Here is a 23,541-nt window from a genome sequence, read left to right as displayed (position 1 = left end):
GATTTCTCATCTGTATCCTGGAGAGGGTGGAAAATCACCCTTGGTGAGAAATGCTACCATCACGAGCACTGTTCCTGCCTTTAGTATATCACACCATTCAGGCATTTGGAGGAAGACAAAAATTTTTTTTAGAACCTCTGGTTTAGGTCATGCTGATTATCGCACTCCCCATATCACAGGGTTGTTAATGATAACAAATACGAGAATGCTTTCCTAGAAAAAACAAGCTCTAAATGTGACATTTTAGGTAACCTAAATATGTCTATCTTCCCAGTATGGAATAATTTGTTATTGATGACCCATCAGGTTGTCTCTGCCAGCGTGGATTCATTGAAGTGGCTCTTCTGCCAGATTTTACTTACCCAACACAACGTTGGACTGAGCCATGTAAGCTGGGTCGGGGAGGAGACGATCAGTCTGGCTCCAGTTTCTGTATCTGTCATGTTAACTGGTTGTTTTCATATCTCCACATCACCCTAAGCTTGGTGGTCTATTTTTGTGAGAGAAGTGGAGATACACAATCACACAGAACATAATTAGAATCGTAGAAGAATTTTCTAGCTGGAAGAGACCACAGAGATCATAACCAAGACTGAAGTTTATTTGGGAATTATGATTTGATTTTTCCCCTTCGTGAGTTACATGACCAGTACAATCTGCTCCAGATTGCTGTGTCCCTTCTCCAAAGTAAATTAACTGTCTCTTCTAAACAAGGAAATTCTTTCCTCTTCGCGCATATTTTAAGTGGCAGTTAACTGGTACCTTTTAGAATGTTTTCTTTGTCTCTTACTGCTGTCCCCGCCAGAAATGCAGTCTGGCATCCAACTTCTCGATGAACATTCTAATTACAATATGCCCCCTTTTCCAAATGGTCTCGGGATGAGGGAAAGAAGCAGGCATGTAAAGAAACGCCATAATGAACAACTTCGATGACACAGGGGAAATTATGATGATGCAAGAAAATGTCCTCATGCATTCCTTGACAAAATCTTCAGAAAAGCAAATGAATCCTTTAAGTATAGCTTTAATGCTAAGTAAAATACAGTGGGCACAAGAATGGTGAAGTCAAAATTACAAAAGGAAAAGAGAATCAGAAGATCTGAATTCTAATCCTAGCTGTACATGCACACACAATGGCGGGTACATCAGATAATCTGGGAGGAAGTGATTGACAAATTGTTAAAAAAAAAAAAAGTTAAAAAGCATGCAGCATAAAGGTATTTTTAACCACTGTGGTTTGTACATTCAACTATTATCTGCCTCATCAGATAAGGTAACCCCTGATGTTTACCCCATCCAGTAAACCCCTGGATGTCAGCAACCTATTTTTTGTTGTTGTTGTTGTTTTATGGGGTTTTTTTGAGGAGGGCAGGATCAATGATCCTACATTGCATCTTGTACGTTAAGAGATGCATAATAGATGTGTGTTGAATAAAAGAACACATGAATAAAGAATACAAGAATCACAGAATGATTAGGTTATTGAATAATATGTTAAAAGAAAGGGGAGGGGCACCTGGATGGCTCAGTTGGTTGAGTGTCCGACTTCGGCTCAGGTCGTGATCTCATGGTTTGTGGGTTAGAGACCTGCGTCGGGCTCTGTGCTGACAGCTCAGAGCCTGGAGCCTGCTTCGGATTCTGTCTCTCTCTCTCTCTCTCTGTCCCTCCCCCACTCACGCTCTATCTCTTTTTCTGTCTCAAAAAAATTAAAAAAGAAAAAAAAGAAAGAAAGAAGAGACAACAAAGCCATAAATGGACCATGAACACCCTAATAGGTTGGAGTGGTTGAATGGCATTCTAATGCGACCCACAAAATCCTTTCTCTCTGTAGCACATAAAAGACTATTAATCTAAGGTGTTTCTTTACCTGCTTACAGAGGAATAACATTTCAAAACGCTGTCACCGTTCAGACTGTCTTTTCAGATAGGGGCAGGCCAGACTGCACCCACACTAGGACGGGAATTAGAAGGGCTATTCTTCGGCAAGTTTCAGGACGTAAACTGATCACCAGCTGGGGTCAGGAAGAAATTACGGAGTCTCCTAAAAGCTTCCTCCAGAGCGTGCTGTGGTGTTCGCTGCTGGAGCCACAATACCAATACTAAAATGAAACTCAACTGTTATTTTTTTTTACAGAGTAGCAATTCAAAACGAGGAGAGAACCCAACAAAGAAATCCGCTCAAACGGCAACGGCCAGGTCTGCTGTTCTGGCTTCCAAACAAAATGCAGGCAGCGGGTGATAAAAGTAGGGAAGCCTGTGACATTGTTGATCTAAGATCCAAAGCGTCTTCCCTGGGTGAGGGACCACAATATTTCACCGAAGGACCGGGAAAATAACATAACTTTCTCCGGAGAAAGCGCACCACACGCAAAGGCAAATATTTCATCTTTAAGGTCAACAGCTCCATCACCGTCAGTTTCTTCATCGAAAAGCCATTCTGGATGTAAAAGAAATGTCCTCTTCAAACATAAAGCTTTTGGGCCCAGGCAGGTAATTTCATTAAGTGAAAATGGTTTCGTGAGATCATTTCACCTGAGAAAATAAACAGGATATGCAGGAGATGAAACTCCTTTCAAGGACGCGATGCTTCAAGAACACACGGGAGACAGCTGCTGGTGGCAGAGCTGCTGGGGTTTATTTAAGGAAAAACACAATTGTCAGACATCGGTCCCTATAGCTGGATTCCCAGGAATCCTGGATGGCATATTCAAAACAGGCTCTGCTCTTGGCTGGTCTGCGCACTTCTCAGACCGGCTTGCTGATGCAAATGCAGGTGAAGCTGCCTTAAAGCATTTGCAAAAGCCACCAAAGTCCTTAACCCCGTCCAAGCTCTTCACTCCTACAGGGAGCAGCGGGGGGGCTTTGTGCTGTGCCCAGAGTCAAAAGTTCACTCTATCTCGGGGATGTTGGCAGCCAGGGCCCCCCCGAAGAGAACAACCCCACAGTCTGCAAAGTCAAAACGTTTCGCCAGATCCTTGCTGTTTTCCCAGAGATGTCAGGGAGAATGCCGTGAAAAGACTGCCAGCCAGATGACTCTGCCTGTCTTCAGATTAATAGTGCCCTGAATATGCTAGAATACAGTATACCTCAGGTAACTAGAACGACTTGGTGGTGCTGAGCTATTTAAAAAAAAAAAAAAAAATTGAACACATTTATCTCCCATGCAGCTCTCCCAGAAATTGTAAACTCACGCAGGTAATAAATATGTGTTGAATGCCTACTCTGCGTGCAGGAGATAGGAATACAATACTGAACAAGATGTGGCCCTTGTCCTTTAAGTGTTGAAGGAATGCATTCAATAAATACGTTCTTCTTCTTCTTCCAAGTTCTTCCCAGGTCTCGACCCTCTGTGAGGGAAATAGGAGAACATGTCACTTAAACCAGATGTGACTCTCTCCGCGTGGGCCTCCAGAGGAGCAGGGGCCATGGTGGCAGTGGTGCGAGTCACGTCATCAGGGAGAAAGGGGAATGGGCAGGACCCGGAGCAGGAGGGGCATCGTTTAGCAAAGTCCGGTGGTGAATTACATCCACGCAGAGGAAGCCCAAGCCGGTTATGGGTAGGAAATGGAGAGAGCTGAATTGCCCAGCCTAGACAAGTATGAGACAGTATTAGTTTTCCTTCGGGAGTGGCTGAAAGGTGCAGAGAGGAGAGAGGGGGCCGAAAAGCATGGCAGGCATCTGGAACTTCGGTTCGGAGAACCGGCCCAGGGGTTTTTGAAGAGCTCACCGTTCAGTTCTTAGAAAATCTGACTGTGGAATGCCATAGAACGTCTCTCGCCACTCCCCATCTCTTCAGTAAAATGCGGCCACGTCCAGCTGCTTCTCAGAATGATATTTCAGGAGCATGAGGGAAAGAATCATGGAGAAGAAAGGTGTTCTACCTCCGGGTTGCAGCCAGGGCAGAGATAAAGGGAGAACCACCAAACAAACAACGAAAACGCAGCATCAGTAAGAAACCAGAGCCTAAAAGGACGAGATGAAGCCGAATTCCCCGGATTGGCAAACCCCCTGGGACAGATATTGGTATTTCCTGTAGGGTGTCTGGCGGAGGTTCTTAGGAGCAGCAGGTGACATCTGGATTGTTCTTCTGCAGGGCAGGACCATGGCTTTGTGTCTGTGTATCACATCACGCCTCTACGGGCTCTAGTACAAACCTCCCAGGAAGAACTTGTGAACGTTTGTTGAATAATTTATAACAGCGAGATGAAATCTCAACACCTAACTGCCAAACAGGGAATCAGGGGCTCCCCAGGGCCTTCATATCTGAAACACAGGAACTGCTCTGTACGGAAGGGAACAAGTAACTACCCCAAGACCCTGACTTCAGGGGCTCCTGCTCGGGAAATGTCGTCTTTACCAGTCAGCGCAAGAGTGAGAATCCCACCACGCAGGATCTTAGGAGGGACTTACGACAACAGATTCCATAATGCTATATGCCAAGTATGCCTCAATGAAAAAATTAAAAAAGGGGATAACAGATTCAAGAGCAATGCCTCCACGCCTGGTTCTCACACCCCGCCCAGAGGAAGCCTCATCACGTTCTGAAAAGGTCTCCAGACACACACTCTTAGAAGATGCACTGCTTCATTCCTGTTGCCTGAATTGGAAAGTGGACGGACCAAGCTAGTAATTCTTTGGGTCATGAGTGGGGTTTGAGGTCGAGCCACTACCAGATCAGAAGAAAAAAGAGAAGAAACAAATGGTGTTTTTCAAAGAGGTGAATGTGTTCTTCCACGGAATTATTCCTGCCCGAGTGAGCTGATGCCTCAGGGGGAAAAATTGAGGTTCCTGACACTGAGTCGTTCTCTGATTTACTGAGCACATACTCTGCCAGGCACAGAGGATAATACCACGGCTTGGCTAGTAGCCTCGGCCTTTATGACGATAGCATTACAGCAGGAGACACAGAAAGTAAAAGGGAGATTGTGACACAGAATGGCAGGTGCCGAGCTGGGTACAGTGTGCCTCGAGAGGGCGTATGCGGGGGCCCAGCCCTTGAGAAGAACTACCGTGTAACTTGAGACCTAAATGAGGAAACCCCCTTTGGCTCAGAAAGAGGCAGTGAGAAGGGGAAGAGTATTCTAGAAAGAGGGAAAAGCAGGCACTGGATCAAAATCAAAAACGCAGACTAAGTCTGGGGTAATTGCCAACAAAGCAGAAACAACCACACCTCTCTTTTTTTTTTTTTTCAATCTATTTTCAAAAGGAATCAAAGTAGCAACCATTGGGTGGTGGCGGCGGGGGCGGGAAGCACAGCTTTGTGAGGTTTGCTTATTGTCTAAATGCGCCTCACAGTCTGAAGTTGTTTTTACTTTGAATCCCAGATGTGAAGTCAACACAGTCTTTGCAGTGTTTAGGGCCAGCGGTAACGATAGAGGCTCGCATTTATTGAATGCCAATTATGCCCCAGCAGAGCCCTGAATATTTTACTCGGGGCTGATTTACTTAGGCCTCCCAGTAATTCAATTATCATCCCATTTTACTGCTGGGAAACTGACACAGAGAAGTTGAGGAACTTGCCTGAGGTCAAACATCAGTATCAAAGTTGGAATTTGGACCTCAACAATCTGGTACCAAAGTCTGCTCCTAACTATGGATTTTGTGCCTGTATTTTGGGATTTACTTTTGGAAGTAAAGGGACTTCCCTTTGGCTTAATAAATTTTAGCCTTAAAAAAAATGAGGCTAAAAGGGAAAATGAAAATGAGATCATGGAGTTTTCTAAGCCATATCAAAGAGTTTTAACTTCTTCATGAGGGGATTGGGAAGTCTTTGAAGGTTTTTAAGCATGGAAATGACATAATCTGATTTGCTTTGTACCATGATCTCTCTGGCTGCAGAGAACAAATGAGGGAGAACAAGGCTTCTGGGCGGGGAGATAGGAGGAGGGATCGGTAACCCAGGTGAGAAACCATACTTGCTTGAGGGGGGATGAGGGTAGGAAAGACAGAGACAGCTGTGCACCTTTGAGGGTATGGAGGAGGCAGAAATAACAGAGCATAGGGACTGACTGGAGATGGGGTTGATGGTGAAGGAGAAGTTGGGGAAGACACCCACATTTCGGGGTGGATGGTAGGAGCAAACCACAGGACCGGCCAGGACGCGCTGTGTCTAGGGGGCCTGATGTTTACCCAGCAGGTGATATCCAGTAGGCAGGTGGGGGTGAAAATCTCACGTTCAGGAGAAAGACAGAGCAATTAAAAGTATGGGAGTAGAGGGGAGCCCCACGGCAAGTATGAAATTAAAACAAGGACGGGGAGAGGATTCCCCAAATTTAAGAGATTGGCAGAAGAGAAGTCCACCGTAGAGACGGAACAGCCATTAGAGTGCTAGAAAGTTAGAAGAGCAATGCATCCTGGAGCAAAGGGAAAAAGGCATCAAGAGGGAGCAGAGGTCTAATGCTGCAGAGAGGCCAGAAGAGAAGGTTCTGGAGGCTCCACAGGATGGAACAACAAGGACGTTATCAGTGACTTTGGCGAGAGCTGTTTTCATGCAGAGTGGAGGGAGAGGCCAGACAGCTGCAAAGGGAAAGTGAAAGGGTGGAAATGAGCTGTCAATGTCTAGAGGTTGGGCTGGAAGAGGGAAGAAGAAACTGGGCAGAAGAGTACAGTGGTCACCGTCCTTGTCATCACCTTCACAACTGTTGCTTTTCACAAAGATGTGAGCACAACAACTGACGGAAAGGAGCAGGGAGCCACGAGTTGCAAAGACAGATCCTTGGAGAAGGCAGGATAGAGCTCCCAGGTAGAGAGGAATCCCCGGGTCCACAAGACTGGAGGTGTTAAATTCATGAGCAAAGGAGGCCGCAAAGCTGAGGTGGCTTCTATGTCAAAGCATCCCAAGGCCCACATAATCTAAGCCTGTGAAAGCGTCGCAGTCATGAACTTGAACCCTCAGCACAACCCATCACAACCACCTAGGCTCTAAGCTGTAGCCAGTCAAATCATTTCCTTGCTTTGTGTCCACCTTTTCTCTAGAGAAGTCTTTCCCTACCTGTGGAGTTTTCCTAATTCCTTCTGGTTTGGCCCTGCCTGATATGAATCGAGTTTTGCTCAGATAAACTCTTGAAATGCTTAATATGCCCCGGTTTGTCTTTTAACAGAGGCAAGGAACAAGGACGGACAGCCCTCACTTGGTAGAGGCTGAGCGAGAAGCAGAGGCCATGTCTGAGTAACAGCTTCTACTTCGTACGAGCCAGGGGCAAGGTTATCTGCCGAGAGAGAAAAAGACATAGAGGAGGTTAGAGAAGGTTATTCCTCTTCCTTGACCATTTGGGTGGGTAGCTCAGTTCTGTGCCTGAAGTTGCCAGTTCACGAACAGTAGCCCTTCGTGTCCCTCTTGCTTTATTATTTTAGAAGAGATAGTTCAATTAAATATCATGGATGGAATTATGCTAGACAGATGGAGTTATAGAAGCAGATAATGGAGGCTGTCACGGAAAAAAAATAAAGAAATTATCCTAACATAAAGAACCTCTTCTGTTGAAGTGATGAAAATGTTTTACATAGAATGGATTTTAGAACCTTCCAGTATCTTCGTTTTTGTCTCTTGGCTTTGTCTATTTCTCTCATATTGGACATTGGGGTCTCTGCAATATCTATATGGAGCATTATTTCATAAATGGCCCATTTATGAAATAATTCTTCACTAAATATTTGTGAGGTTGCAAAGTCTTTTTATCGCCTGTAGGCTGTAACAGAATAGTACAATTTTCAGAATTGAGTCAAATTTCTATTTCACATTCCTTCATTTTTTATGACTGTCATCGAAAATACAGTGCATTATGTTGCTTAGATATCCCTTTATCAGATCCTATGTATTAAATGTCATTCAGAATCAAATGCTAAAACTATCTCTTTTGAAGAATTGATATGCTCCCTCTCTCCTTCCTGATAACAAAGATTATGCAACTTACTAAGTCTCTTTCTTTGACATGGCTAGAGGGAAATTCTTGCGTCTCATCAGAGCAACTATATTTACCCTTGTGGTTAGCATATGCCGCCTTTGAATTTTTTCTCATTTGTTAGCCTGAACTGATGCGTAGCACTGGACACAAACCTTTTGGGATATGTGATACAAATAAATTCCTTAAAAGACCAACTTATTCTTGTGGATAGTTGAGAACAATTCACCTTCTCCATGAACACTCATGTGTTTCACCTGGTCTTCATGGCACATAATAAATCCGTTATCAACTCACTACTCAGCCTTGAAAAATTCTCACAATTTAGATTGAATTGTGTCCAAATCCTCTAAGTGGCATTCGAACCTCTTATTAAACCACACAGCAACGTACGAAGAAAACAAACAGAAGTATGATTCATCCATGTTCAAAAAAATTGGGGGGTGGGGGGAACCCAGTGTTTTACCAGATATTTTCGTGCCCATTCCACCTGGCTGTCTTCCAGAAAGTGCCATCCTAATTTTTCTGAGGATAGTTGTAGCTCTGCTTACTCGGTGGTTTTTATTCTTCCGAGTGATTTGTTTTACTCGGTTTATACCATTCGCATGCCTCGTGTTCTTTTCCAGGAGCCAGCCCGTGCTATTGAGAGACGCTTCACATCTGGTACCTTTAAAACTAGCATCTGTATTGCCTGCAATAATTAGCATTTTGCTTTATGGTGCATCCTGCTTTGCATTTATACTGCACCCTGAATCCAACGACTTGAAGACCCTGACTTGGTTCAGCTATACAACCCTGCTATCTCGCCCAGTATCTCAGAAAGATCTGAAGAAATTTCGTTCAAATTTCACCTAGAAAATGGGTGAAAGTGAAATTAGGCAAGCAAGGCGATAAAGCAGGAACCTAAAATAAGAACACCTGGAGACGAAAACCCTAGTGCTGCAGCTCTAAGCCGCAATACTTCCCTAAGAATTCCTGAGCACTAATGAGAGCAATTAACACCGCACACAGCTTGCGTCTCCCCGTATCCCGCCTGCTGGTGGACTCTCCGTGACCTGCAGGTCTTCTCCATGCTAGCTTCAGAATAAAGCAAAAATTATTTGTAAGACAACAAAAGGCAGCTATCCTGTTGTCCTACAAAGTTTCCTCTACACTGACTGACACAGGTATTTCAAAAATTGTTCAAGAATACCGCCTTGTCTCCCCAGTAAGCAGCGAACGTTTAAAAGCAATTTTTACAAATGATTCCTACGGTTATATTGTAAGTATTCTGCTTCGCTTCTATAAAAGTCTAACTCCCCTCCCCTCCCATATACCTATACGCTGGGGGATGGGAAAGGAATATATATAAACCCTGTCCCGATCTCAATAGATGGAATTTGGCAACGTGCTTTGCTCTGGCATAGGAACGAGTTATTTCTCTGTTGAAGTTGTGGGTTTAGTCAGAACCCAAAGTTCATCTTCAATCTCATCAGCTTTTCTAGGATGCGGGGCTGTTGTGATGCATTTTAGAATTTTTCCTGTGTTTATACGATGATTCACAACTTGTGGTTTAAAATAAATGAGTTGTTCCAACATCCCCCTTTCCCCACTAGGTTAAGACTGCACCCTTATCATGTACAAAATCTCCATGATCTGTTGGAGTCTATTTCTGAACTTCCTATTTATTCCTCTGGTCTGTCTAGCTATGCACCGGAAGAGTGTTGCATTACATTCTGTGGCTCTGTAATAGGTTTAATATCTGGTCTCTGTTCAGTGTTGTTTCTCAGAATTTCATGAGCTCTTTCTGTTTATTTTTCTACAAATCCATTTGCACCAACATGCATATTTTAAAAATTTGCCTGTAATCCTTTTATTGACCTGCCAATTTATAAGTTAGTTTGGTAAGAATGATCTTGTTACTATTACTGTAAGACATAGTGTTCAATTTGTTCAGCAAATTTTTGGTACCTCTTAACAGTGTTCTAAACATTATACAGATCATGTATATACTTTATTAAATGTATTCCTAGGTATTTTATTTTTTTGCTGCTACTATGTATAGAATTTTTACAAATTATTTTAGCTCTTAAAACTGATTGTTATTTATAAATGAAACTATTGGTTTATATGGATAAATGTTTACCATGCTAGTTATTTAATCTCTTATTTTTTAGTATTTTCTTTTCAGTTAGTTCTTGTGTTTTCCAGGTATATAATAATATCACCAAATAATAGTGATTTTTTTAACTTCCTTAAAATTTCTGTGACTGTATTAGCTTTCTTTAATAGTATAATTACATAGATTAATACCTCCAGTGACAGGATGAATAAAAGTGATGAGAATGAGAATTGATACCTTGTTCCTGCTTAGAGGAGGTAGCCAACTAGAAAAAAAAAAAAATATATATATATATATATCCATAACTTGTACTTAATACATTATACAATGCATAAACTCAAGAACAACTCGAAATCCATCAAAAATATCCATGTGCACAATTAAATCATAGGATAAAATATGGGAGAATTTCTTCATAAACCTCATTTCAAGGATTTTTTTTCAAAATATTCTTCAAAATCCAGGAGCCATAAAAGGAAATACTGATAATTGTTTACATTAAAAAAGATTTCTACCTGGAAAATACAATAAAAACAAAAGCAAAAGATAAAAAATAAATGGGCAACAACAAAAAAAAATCTTTACAATTCATATAACAGAGAAACAACTACGTTAATGTATAAAATGCTCCTCAAAATAATTTAAATAATTAAAAACCAATAACCGAAGAGGAAAAAAATGATATCAACAGAGCTCACAGAAGTGAAATACAAATGTCTTATATAGTCTTATGAAAAGATACTCAGACCCAATCTCACAATAAGAGAAATGCAAATTAAATGACACTAATACCCTGTCTCACCTATCATGTATCATGAATACAATCTAAAAGCTTGATAATACACTATTCTAGCAAGTCTAGAGGGAAATATTTTCAGACTTTATTCATAGAAATATAAATGGCTGAAATATTTTTTAAAAAATTTTTTTAATGTTTATTTTTGAGACAGAGAGAGACAGAGCACAAATGGGGGAGGGTCAGAGAGAGGAAGACACAGAATCCGAAGCAGGCTCCAGGCTCTGAGCCGTCAGCACAGAACCCCATGCGGGCTCAAACTCACGAACTGTAAGATCATGACCTGAGCCGAAGTCGGAGGCTCAACTGACTGAGCCACCCAGGCGCCCCTAAATGGCTGAAATCTTACGAATGGTAATTTGACAATATATATAAACATCATAAATCCAAATACCACTGGACTCAGTGGACCTTATGGACCTTCTGCTTCTGGGTATTTATCCTACTGACATATTTGCCCATGTGTAAAATGAATAATGTACAAGATTATTCATTATATAAAGAATATATATATATATATATATATATATGTGTGTGTGTGTGCACATACACACACACACACACACACACACAATGGAATATTACTCAGCCATAAGGATGATATCTTGCCATTTGCAACAACATGGATGGAGCTAGAGAGGATTATGCTAAATGAAACTAGTCAGTCAGAGAAAGACAAATAACATATGATTGCACTCATATGTGGAATTTAAGAAACAAAACAAACAAAAGGAAAAAAAGAGACAAACTAAAAATCAGACTGTTACCTACAGAGACTAAACCGATGGTTCCCAGAGGGGAGGTGGGGCAGGGGATGGAGAAAATAGGTGAAGAGGGTTAAGAGTACATGTGTAGTAATGAACACTGTGTATTATATGGAACTCTTGAATCACTATGTTATACACTTGAATATAATGCTGTATGTTAAGTACACTGGAATTTTAAAAAAGATTCTTCATTATAGTACATTATAAGGACAAATGATTCTTAAGAGCAATCATTCTTAAGAACAAACGATTGGAAACATCCCTAACGTTTATCTAGAACAGACTGGTTGAATGCTTATCCATGCAATGGAATATGCAGCTAGATAAAAGAATGAAGAACTTCAGTGTCCAAATCTGGAAAGTTTTTGAAGATATGTGTTAGATGAAACCAAAAATATTAATGGAGGCATTATAGTATACCGTTTCTTTTTAAAAGAATAATGAGGAAATAATAAAGAATCTGTATTTGTATTTGCTTGTGTATACGTGAACAAATTGTAGAAGGGAGCACAATAAACTATGAACAATGGCAGTGGAGTAAGAACTCGACAAATTGGGGACAGGGATGGGAGAAAGGTATTCCATGTTATATATTCTTTCTTTCTTTCTTTCTTTCTTTCTTTCTTTCTTTCTTTCTTTCTTTCTTCATTCACTTATTCATTCATTCATACATTCATTCATCCATTCAAGTTTTACAACCAATTAATTTTTTTTTTTCACATAAAGCAGTGATTGTCAGGGGGTTGAGAACAGAAAAGTAGGCCAAAATTCCCCTTCCATATCAATTGAAAAGTAAGCAAAGTATGTCAAGGAATTTCTCCCAGAGGTGGCCTAGATAGACTGAGATTGAAGCAAATCACCAAGAGCTAATTGGTAATCTTCTTTCCAAGAAAGCACACAGCCCACAAATTCACCTAATGTTGTAAGAGCTATTAATAGCCCATGCTAAATTTTTGTGCAAACTAGAAATAAGCCTCCCCCCTCCCACCTTTCAGGAAGACTCAGGTCCCCCAGCCTGGGCAAGTAACAAGGTATTTATGATAATTTTTAGATAACGCCTCTTACTCTTAGTGGAAGCAGTCCTGCTCAAGGTTACACAGCTCAGCCAGCAAGAATCTAGATTGCAGCCCCCACTTAGCCAAGTGCCCTCACCCAACCAATAAGAGTTGTAAGAAATTGAGGCAAGAAACAGAAAGGGACTTGACTTGGACTTCTTGCACCACTCCACCAGCATCATGGGAGCAGGCCACCTCAAGTAGAGATAAATCAGGATTTTTGCTGGCCCCGATTTCCTGTTACGGATTCCCCTTTCCCAGTGATGAAATAGTTGTATAAATTAAAGGAGAATTTTTCCCAAAAAGAGAGAGAGAGGGGGAGGAAGGAAGGAAGGAAAGAAGGAAAGGGAGAGAAAGATGGATGCAAAGAGGAGGAAGGAAGAGAGGGAAGGAAAAAGGAAGGAAGGGATTATAGAAAAATTAGGAACTCCTCGCCCTAGAGTCAGTTTCAGGCTGCATGAAAACACTCCAAGGCAGAAGCACTGAGCTGAAGAAATACGTGAAACCACACCAAAGGGAGCACAGACAGGCAGCTTCTCCCCAACTGACAAATTCATCCTGACTCTGAGGCATTTCCCTAAAACAGAAGGACATTTGCCCAGATTGGCAGGAAGATAACAGGATATGATGTCATGTGCCTAAAAGCTATCACTAGGTTAAAAGGAAGATCAGATATGGAAACCTGGAAGCTGGGTTCAACAAGTATGTAAATTGCTGTTCTCCTTCTGGGACTGCCCATGCCATGATTTTCTTCATTCCATGTCTTCCTGTCTGCCTAATAACCAAACTATTAACATGAATCTATATTATCTCTTTTTTTATCTTAAGATATAAGGATATAAAAGTAGGACTAAAAATATCAGGCCAAACAGTGAGCAGTCCCAAAGAGAATGTGCCTCTTAAATTTTGTTCAAGTAACAGGTCAAAATAGAGCTGCCTTCTATCAAAGATAAGTATACAAAAAAATAAAGTGTTTAGCCCTTGAAAAATTTTGGCAAGAAAGTAAAGATAACATGATAAAGCTGGAAGAGTGTGTTTTTACAAAGATTTGTTCCAAGGAACAAACATTTTAGAACATTGTTTTCATAATATTTAAAATAGAAGATAAGATAGAGGAAGATAAATTTGAAGGGAAGGTGACTGCACTTGGGGAAAAAAATGTAAAGAATATAAGGTAATTAATCATGTCATGGCAGTATTTAAAATATCACTTACAGCCATGAAGAACTAAATTGCCTCACAAAACATTAAATCTTCTGGGTAGGTATCCAAAGAAAACAAAGTCACTGTCAAAGAGATATCTGGACTCCCAAGTTCACTATGGTATTGTTCACAACAGCCAGGGCATGAAACAACCTAAATATCCATCAACAGGTGAATGGATTATATATAATATATATATATATATATATATATATATATATATATATATATATACACACACACACACACACACACATATATGTATATGTATACATATATACGTATATGTATATATACATATATGTATATATGTATATATATTATGTATATATAATATATATAATATATACACATATATATATTATATATATGTGTGTGTATATGTGTATATAATGGATATATATATATATGTGTGTATCCATGTGTAGCAACATAGATGGATCTTGAGGGCATTATGCTCAGTGAAATCAGTCAGGCAAAAGAAAGAGAAGAGAAAGAAAACAAATATTGACAGTTAAAGCAAATACTTCAGAGAAAGAAAACAAATACTATATGATCTCATTTATATGTGAATCTAAAAAACACTCGTAGAAAAAGAGATCAGATTTGTGGTTATGGCAGGGGGAGGGAGGGAACTGGAGGAAGGTGGTCAAAAGGTAGAAACTTCAAGTAAGTTACAAGATACATAAGCAGGGGGGATGTAATATACAACATGGTGATGACAGTTAACACTACTCTATGGTATATTTGACAGTTCCTAACAGAGTAGATCCTAAAAGTTCTCATCTCATCTCATGATAACTATATGAAGATATGGGTATTAACTAAACTTATGGGGTGGCAATTATTTCACAATATATGTAATATACATAAGCCAAGACATTATGGTGTATACCTTAAACTTATACAGTGCTGTAATGTCAACTCTATCTCAATAAAGCTAAAAGAAAACATATCTGGGATATGGAGAAAGATTTGACATGTTTTTCCAGAAAACAAAGGTAAAGGAAAAAGAAATGAAAAGTCATAGAAAAACGATAAAATAGAGGAGCAAGCAGCAGAAATCTGACATCTAGATAATTGATCTTCCTGGAAGAGAAAATAGAACACCCCAGTCCACAGCCATTTAAGAAATAGGGCTTTAAACTTCCAGCATTCTCCTCCAGGTTATTCTTGCTAAAAACAGAATGCTAGCTTGAATGTGCCATGCATTGACCTCCTTGCCTATATTGTGGGTTGTTTTCCTTAGGAGCCAAATATGAGGATAGCATGAGGATAGCAACCCCAATTTTTTATCTTAAAAAAGAATAACTGTATTTATTAGGTAAAAATAAGAAAGACACAGTGCTAAAATATACTGATTTGGATATTGACTAGTAACAATCAGAATGATAATAACAGCTTAGATATATTAAATATTTTCTATTTATCAGAGACAAAGAAAACATCATTTAATCTAATAATCACTTCAGTCCTATTTGGAAAGTATTATAATCGTCACCGTCTTACTGATTGCAACCTAAAGCTTAGCAGAATTAACTGATTGGTCAAAGATCACCCAGTCAGAAGGAAGAGCAGAGATTTGAGCCTAGTTTATCTTTCTTTGCAATCCACCCTCTTTACCACCGTGTCATTGCCATGTGACAATGGTTCCGAAAGTCCAGGTTATCCTAGACTGTGATGTTCATTCCCAAGATGTTCCCTTTCCGCTGGCTCTAGAGCCTGTATTTCCAGGTGCAGCCAATGAAGAATCAGGACAGACTGAGCCTCTAGTGTGAGCAAATCAGCCCCCTAAGGTCTTTGCCTGTTAAGTTGTGATTATTTTTATAATATGTACATTTATAGCTCCTAATTGGCCACAGCCCAGAGCTATATTCATCATTGAATAAAGCGTGGTACTGGGTGTAAGTGAAATCCTGGACTGCTCCAAATGACATAACAAAAGAGACACGGGTAGGAGGAGACAGAGGGTAGACATAGACTCTGAGAGTAAAAGTAGCTTTCCAATTAACCACACAGGTTGCAAAGGATCTGGCACTTCCAGCAGCTTGGACAGCACTATCTGCATCAAAGAGGTCATAAATCCAGAGGACAATATCCAGAGGACAATAAAAATAACCAGAGGACAATAAAATTGTCTCCAGATTTGGCCTTACTGATGGTATATCCCATAATCACTAACTTGGTTCTAAGAGCCTGCTGCTTTTTATGTAAAATGTCACATGAACTGACTGAGTCAATTTATAAATTGAAAGGAAAATGTTGATTTCTCCCAGACCAATAGAATAGAATAGAAAATTGTATCAATAATATAATAGGGGAGGCTGCGTCTCGGTGGCACAGTCAGATAAATGTCTGACGTCAGCTCAAGTCATGATTTCACAGTTCGTGAGTTTGAACCCGTGTCGGGCTCTGTGCTGACAACTCAGAGCTTGGAGCCTGCTTCAGATTCTGTGTGTGTCTCTCTCTCTGCCTCTCCCCCACTCATGCTTTGTCCCTCTGTCTCTTTCAAAAATAAACGAACATTAAAAATATACATGTGTATATATCCGTGTGTGTATATACACATATGTGTGTGTGTGTATACATATAAAATAGGAAAAAAAATCCCTGAAAAGAATAAAATAAATAAACCTGCAGAATTATAGGACACACCTGTATGTCAATCAAAACAATGAAAATGACCAACACTTTGACGTATCCCTCCCCAAATTATTGAATTTCTAGGATGAGAAAGAAACTCACAAGAATCCAGGCAGGAAAAGAAGGTGACCTAGAATGAGTAACAAAACGTCAGGCTGACCTCAGACTTCTCCCCTGAAACATTAGATTCTAGTTGAAAATGAAGCAGCGTCTATACCCTATATACAATATTCTTCTCCTGAAGTTTGAGTGCATGAGAAAGCTCCACTGAGTCCTGCTATGCATGTGGGAAAAATGATCAAACATTAAGTTGTTTACACATATTATCCGACTTCTCATAGCCTCCATGAGGGTGATGTTATTATTGTTTTACAATAGAGGACGCTGAAGCACAGGGAACCTGGTAAAGTGCCTCAGGTCACTTATCTGGAAAGTAACAGATGCTATGATTTGCACTCAGGCCTTCCAGCTCCAAAATCGGTACATTTAGCCCTTATGCTAAAATCACTGAGAAGAAAAGATAATGTACAAGTACCATACCAGTCATAGTCCTACAATCAGTCCGTTTTGGATGGCCCCCACTCAGATCTTAGGTTTTACCTGAAATGTAAGTCTGTCAGGGAAATCTCTATGAACTCTTCAGACCAGGGCTACCAGTCAGGGCATAACTAGGAAATAAGAGCTCTCTAGGTATTTCAAACAAAAGGGATTTAATACAAAGAACTGGTTACAAAGGTGGTGAAAAAACTGTGAAGCTAAATAGGGAAGAGTGAGGCAAGAGACGAGTAACAGAATAGCAGCGGGAAGTTACCAGGGTCTCCACGGAATAAAGGGCAATGTCAGCAAGCTGTGTCTCAGAGACCATGGCTATTCAGAGGAAGCGAGGGCCACTAGGTGAGGGACTTTCTGATGGGATCTGGACACCCAGAGAGGATGCAGCTATTGCTGGAGAGACCAGAAGAGGTGGATACAGAAGGGGAGAAACACGCTGGATTCTCCTCCTCTCTGCTTTCCAGTCTCCTGCCCAGTGTCTCCCACTGGCTGAACCTGTCTGAAAGGCATAGGATAAGGAAAGCTGGGCAACGTTGCTCCCTGTGACACAGGGCAGAGCAGGGCAAGAATAGCGACTGCCATTAAACTTACCCTCTATACCACCAAATACCCACGTAAAATCCCTAATAAGGGATAAGGGATCACCTTATCCTTATATAAGGATAAGGGGACACCTTATCCTTAAAATCATTTGTTCAGTGTTTGCCTTCATGGCAATGGCCATGACCATGAACCTTTTAGATCACCCTTCTGAAAAGAACTTGTCCATTTAGCTGACAGACTCCAGCCTCCATACCTATTGGATCCACCGTGGCATTCACACCAAGGCCATACTTTGCCAAGGTTGCTCTGAGCCAATGACCAAACACAATAGAGGTATTACAGCTGGGCCATTCCTGGCCAATGTGACCAATATGACTCCTACAATGAGTAAGTTTTGCTCCGGGCTCCCCATCAGGTGAGCTGAGACTTTCGCAAATCTACCCTGCGGACTTAGGTTCTTCCCACCTTATCCTCTCTTCTTGTGATATTGTCAGATTCACTCATATTCTGAGGCTGTTGTCATCTACCTCTACTCCCTTCTCCACGATCCGTTCGTTACAGGTCTTTTCTCCCATCTCTTTCCTTTCTAATTCCGTCTTGGCATATGCTTTCCTGAAAACCCACCAAACTATAATCTTCTGGAGAGAAGAGAATGTGTACATCTCCTTCACTGCTAAAGTCCCATGACCCAGTATAATACTTGGTACTTAGCTGGCACTCAACACGTATCTAATGAAAACCTGCTAAATGTTTGAAGGACTGAAATGGCACCACACAATAAATCTTTAGCAATAAGTATTAATCACGAACAGATTTGAAACAAGTAGTAAATAACTCGCCTTCCAATGAGGATTGGAAGTCATCTTGCCATTTGCATCTTGCTCCCATATAAAAAAGAATTCCGTATCAATCATTAAAGCCAATAATACCCAAACATTCCTAGACTTGACATAGGGGATAACTCTTAGAATTCATTCTTGGTTTCCAAGTAAAGCAAATAACTTTTAAGCTGGTATTTCAAAATCCTTAGATTTTCACTGTTCGCTGAAAGATATGTGTATTCAACAGCTAGAGAACAAAGGATCCAGACTACATAAGGTCAGAAGACAAGATTATTAATAGAATTATTCCTATAGTCAGGGAACTAAACAGTACAGAATCCAATTTAACTGCCCCTCACCCCACTGGCCCCTTATTTGAGTCTCACTCTTTTTTTTTCCACTTTTTCAGAGAGGCAAACATTTAAAATATCCGAATCAAAGCTGAGATTACTAAAACCAAGCACACAGTGTTACAGAGTGCTAGCAATTTTCTTTCATCTTATTCCACAAAACCAAGAGCAAGATAAGAAGATAGGATGTCGAGAGAAATAATAGGCATCATGTTAAGTGCCAACCTCTTTTTAAAAAGCCTCCTTTGCCACAAAGATTAACCCCTTCCTAAGACAAGAATTTGAACTAGGCAAACATTTTTGTGCTTTTGTGTGGAATTTCTGGAAAAAAAAAAATCTGGGTTTACTTTGCACAATGAATATACATTCATTCACAGGTTCAATGTCTGTCATCATTCCAAAATTAATTGTATAAATTAAGTTAAAAAAATACACACTCATTCCCTTTGACCTGTACTTCTCGTTAATTGGTCAGTAAATCTACAGACTCAGTGAGATTCAGGTTTTATTTTTTGGGCAAGAATATTTCAAAGGTGGTGCTGTGAACTTCCATTGAGGGGCACGTAATGTCTGGTCACTGTCCATTTTACCACGGTAGCAGACAATGATTCCCAATGTCCAACTCCATCAGGTCAGTGGGAGTTACAAAATGTGACTGTAATATTATTTTTGTCTTTATTTATTAACTGGAATGCTTTGTAAAGGGAAACCGTCTCATTAATAATCTGGTTATCTCCATTACGATTAGTATAGGAAAAGCAGGATAAAAGCTTGACTCTATTAATTTACTTACCAGCTTTCAAAATAATAAAATTGGAGCCATACAATCCTCCGAAGGTGACTGATGAATTTTTCTTTCTTTTTTATTTTAGTGTCATTATGAAATCATTTCTTTAAATATATTTGATACGTTTAAATTGGTTTAATTCATTACAACTGTTATCTTTATTCATGCACAAATTAGTTCATCTTTAGTCAGTGACAACCCACTCAAGTTGGTTCCTGAGTCTTTTTAAAACAACCCTTGCATTGTAAATCAGCAGTATAGGCATGGAATCAGAAAAAAGAAGATTATGGAAAAACAGAGCCATCTTATACCCTTAAAAAAAAAAGAACAAGAGGAATACAGAGATAGAGACAGAGAAATGGACAAGAGATTTATTGAATAAAAGACAATGAAAACACACCTATTAGGATGGCTATTACAACACACACACACACACACACACACACACACACACACACACACACATGCACATACATACCATCCATAGAGATTGATATTCACAAACAGACCTGACCCCTCTTCTCTCCCTACCCCTTGGAGCCCAGTATTTTAGATAACTTGATCTCATGTAATTTTTCATTTCAGATTTTAAAAATAAAATTCTAGGGGCGCCTGGATGGCGCAGTCGGTTAAGCGTCCGACTTCAGCCAGGTCACGATCTCGCGGTCCGTGAGTTCGAGCCCCGCGTCAGGCTCTGGGCTGATGGCTCAGAGCCTGGAGCCTGTTTCCGATTCTGTGTCTCCCTCTCTCTCTGCCCCTCCCCCGTTCATGCTCTGTCTCTCTCTGTCCCAAAAATAAATAAAAAAAGTTGAAAAAAAAAAAAAATTAAAAAAAAAAAATAAAATTCTATTGATCGTCTTAAAAAAAACAAACAAACAGCAAAAAAGGGGAGCCTGGGTGGCTCAGTCGGTTAAGCATCAGACTTTTGATTTTGCCTCAGGTCACCATCTCACGGTTTGTGAGATCAAGCCCACATTGGGCTCTGTGCTGACAGTGTGGAGCCTGCTTGGGATTCTCTTTCTCCCTGTCTCTCTGCCTCTCCCCCACTTGTGCTCTCTTTCTATCTCCGTCTCTCAAAATAAATAAATAAACTTAAAAAAAATCACATATTGGTGAGGATGTAAAGAAACTCTTTTGCATTGTTGAACTGAAGGCAAGGTCTCTAAGAGATATTCGTACACCCATATTCATAGCAGCATGATCCACAACGGCCAATCGAAGCAGCAATTCAAGCGTCCATCAATGGATGGACGGATAAACAAAATGTGATATATACATGCGATGGAATAGTATTCAGCATTAAAGAAGAAGGAGGTTCTGACACATGCCACAATGTGAATGAAACTTGAAGACATTGCGCTAAGTGAAATAGGCAAATTACAAAAAAAAAAAAAGAAAAGAAAAGAAAAAGAAAAGCAAATACTCTATGCTCTGCCTATATGAGGCACCGAGGGTACTCAAATTCATAGGAGGAGGTAGAATGGGGTTGCCAGGACCCGAGAGGAAGGCGGAAGGGGGAATTGGTGTTTAATGAGTACAGAGTCTCAGTTATGCAAGGTGAAATGAGTTGTGCAGAATGGTGCTGATGGGTGCACGTGGTGAATGTACTTAATACCACTGAACCGTACTCTTAAAAATGGTTAAGATGGCAAACTTTATGTTACATGTTTTTTACCACGATTTAAAAAAAGACCTGTGGGATGCAACAAATTGCATTATTATTTGGATCTGGATTCAAACCACGTGAAAAAAAAAAAAAAGAAAGAAAGAAAGAAAAGAAAAGGAGAGCGTAGCATAGTTTGCATTCCCCACGGGCTTGAGATTCTACTCCAGGAAACAGAATCGTGGGAACAGGGAAGTATTACTGGGAAGGAGGAAAAGCCGATAGGAACGTACATTGGGAGGTGGCTACGCACAGGGGCTGATTTTGCCAGGGCCTCTGAAAAGCACATGGCAAGCTGCCGACAATTGTCTTCTTGCAGGACAGGAGGTGGAATCCTCCTCCACAGAGTCCTCCCGGGTAGTGTAATGTCACCCTGGGCTTTTATGACCTGCCCTGTGGGGCCACAGTGTGCACCCAATGGTGTGGTGACTCCTTTGGTGCAGAAGGACATGGGACTCTGACTTAGAGTAAGACCGCCAGCGAGACGGAGCTTCAGCTGCCATCAAACTCTGAGGCTGAAATCAGAGAGGGCTCAGACAGTGTGGTAGAAGACCCTAAGGGCTTTCCCATGGGAAGAGCAGGCAGGAAGGAAGGATCCAGAGTGCATATTGTGCATATTGACAATGCAGAAGAATGATCATTAACTTTTTTTAGATCGGATCATTATATGGCGGTGTGTTTAAGAGACAAAAGAAAATTCTTGTTTTATAAATACATTCTGAAATGCTTACAGATGAATTAGTAAGATATCTGGGACTTGCTCCAAAATAAATAGAGAGGGAATACTTTTCTCTGTCAATGGGGAAAACAGAAATGAAAGTGACCATTAGTTAATACTTATTGAAGCAAAGTCGTAAGTACATAAGAGTTTACTATCTTTCTATCGGTGCATTAAATGTTTCCATAGTAAAAACTTTTATTTTAATGTAATGGCTTCACCACATTTATAAAGATAGCCTCCTAAATTCACTGAGCTCAAAATGTATAACTTTCTGTTTACTGTTTTTATTGATCAGTCATGAAAATTATTTTCCATTCCCAAATTCTAAAAGATTTCTTAGGTGTGGGTCTCAGGTTTTTTTTTTTAATATTTAAAAAAAAAATTTTAAATGTCTATTTATTTTTGAGAGAGACAGAGACAGAATGCGAGTGGGCTAGGAGCAGAGAGAGAGGGAGACAGAACCCAAAGCAGGCTCCAGGTTCTGAGCTGTCAGCACAGAGCCTGACGCGGGACTCGAACTCACAAACTGTGAGGTCACGACCTGAGCCTGAAGTCGGACGCTCAACCGACTGAGCCACCCAGGCGCCCCTGTGGGTCTCATGTTCTGAAAAAGATAATTTCCATCCACAAAGTTGGAAAATGTTTGCAATTAAAATCACAGCTAGAGAGAACTAGACAGACCTTAAAATGTTAATTGCTCATGCAGTGTAATTCTTGACTACTTATATTTTTGTATTGTTCCCTGCTGCCCCAAAATACTGTGAGATTCAAAATGGACTCTTAGGCCACCGTATCTTTCACTATAGATCGATATTATAAATCCTCAAATTAGAGAGACAACAAGCAAGTCTTTGTTGCACTGTGGCTGCAAGTTCCAGAAACTAAGTGACATGGGAACCCGAAATTACTATAATGAACCGCAGGTGTTGTTTCCTCAGAAAACGTGAAGACGTGTCCCCAAAGGCAAATAGATGCCTTGCGTTACCTTTTCTGGACAATTTACTTTTCTGAATGATGGCATCTCACCTATCTCTACATTGATTACAGTTCTTTGGTGGCACAGCAGCAGGAACCCGCTGTTGCCAACCTAATCTAGAAAGGAAATGATTTGAGGGACACAGGAAAACTTCCAGTATAAGGAGAGGCTGACAAAAGCCACCGACAAAAGGCAGAGACCTGAGCAACATCAGATACCATGGTGGCAGGAACAAATGGATGTTGACTCAGGGCACCACCACCGGGGTGAACGGCCTAGAACGATCCCCAAGCTTTTATCCCTCTGAGGCTCAAGATTTTTTCTCCCCCAGAAGTCTCCATGGTGTAGTTTGGGCTGGGGCCCCTGCCTTGGTCTGGATGGACCATCCTTGTATGGCTGTATCTGTAAGGAGGAGTATTTCCCCAAAGCAAAACAGGACCGAAAAAGGAGATTTGAGGGTACAGGCTGGGCAGGCAAAGCAGCAGAGGCCTTGTCCCATCTCCCTCACTGGACTGCAGGAGGCCCCTTCCTCTCACTAGCCCCAGAACACGGGTCAGTGCCTGGTTATGGCATGTGTCTAGTGGATGTTAACCCTGGGCCACAGTGGATACCGCCAAAAGCACGGACCCGGGACGTGGAGAGGCGGTGCTCTCCCATACAAC

The sequence above is a fragment of the Panthera leo genome, chromosome C1, assembly GCF_018350215.1.
Source record: "Panthera leo isolate Ple1 chromosome C1, P.leo_Ple1_pat1.1, whole genome shotgun sequence".
Lineage (NCBI taxonomy): Eukaryota > Metazoa > Chordata > Mammalia > Carnivora > Felidae > Panthera > Panthera leo.
Note: the sequence above shows the minus strand (reverse complement) of the source record.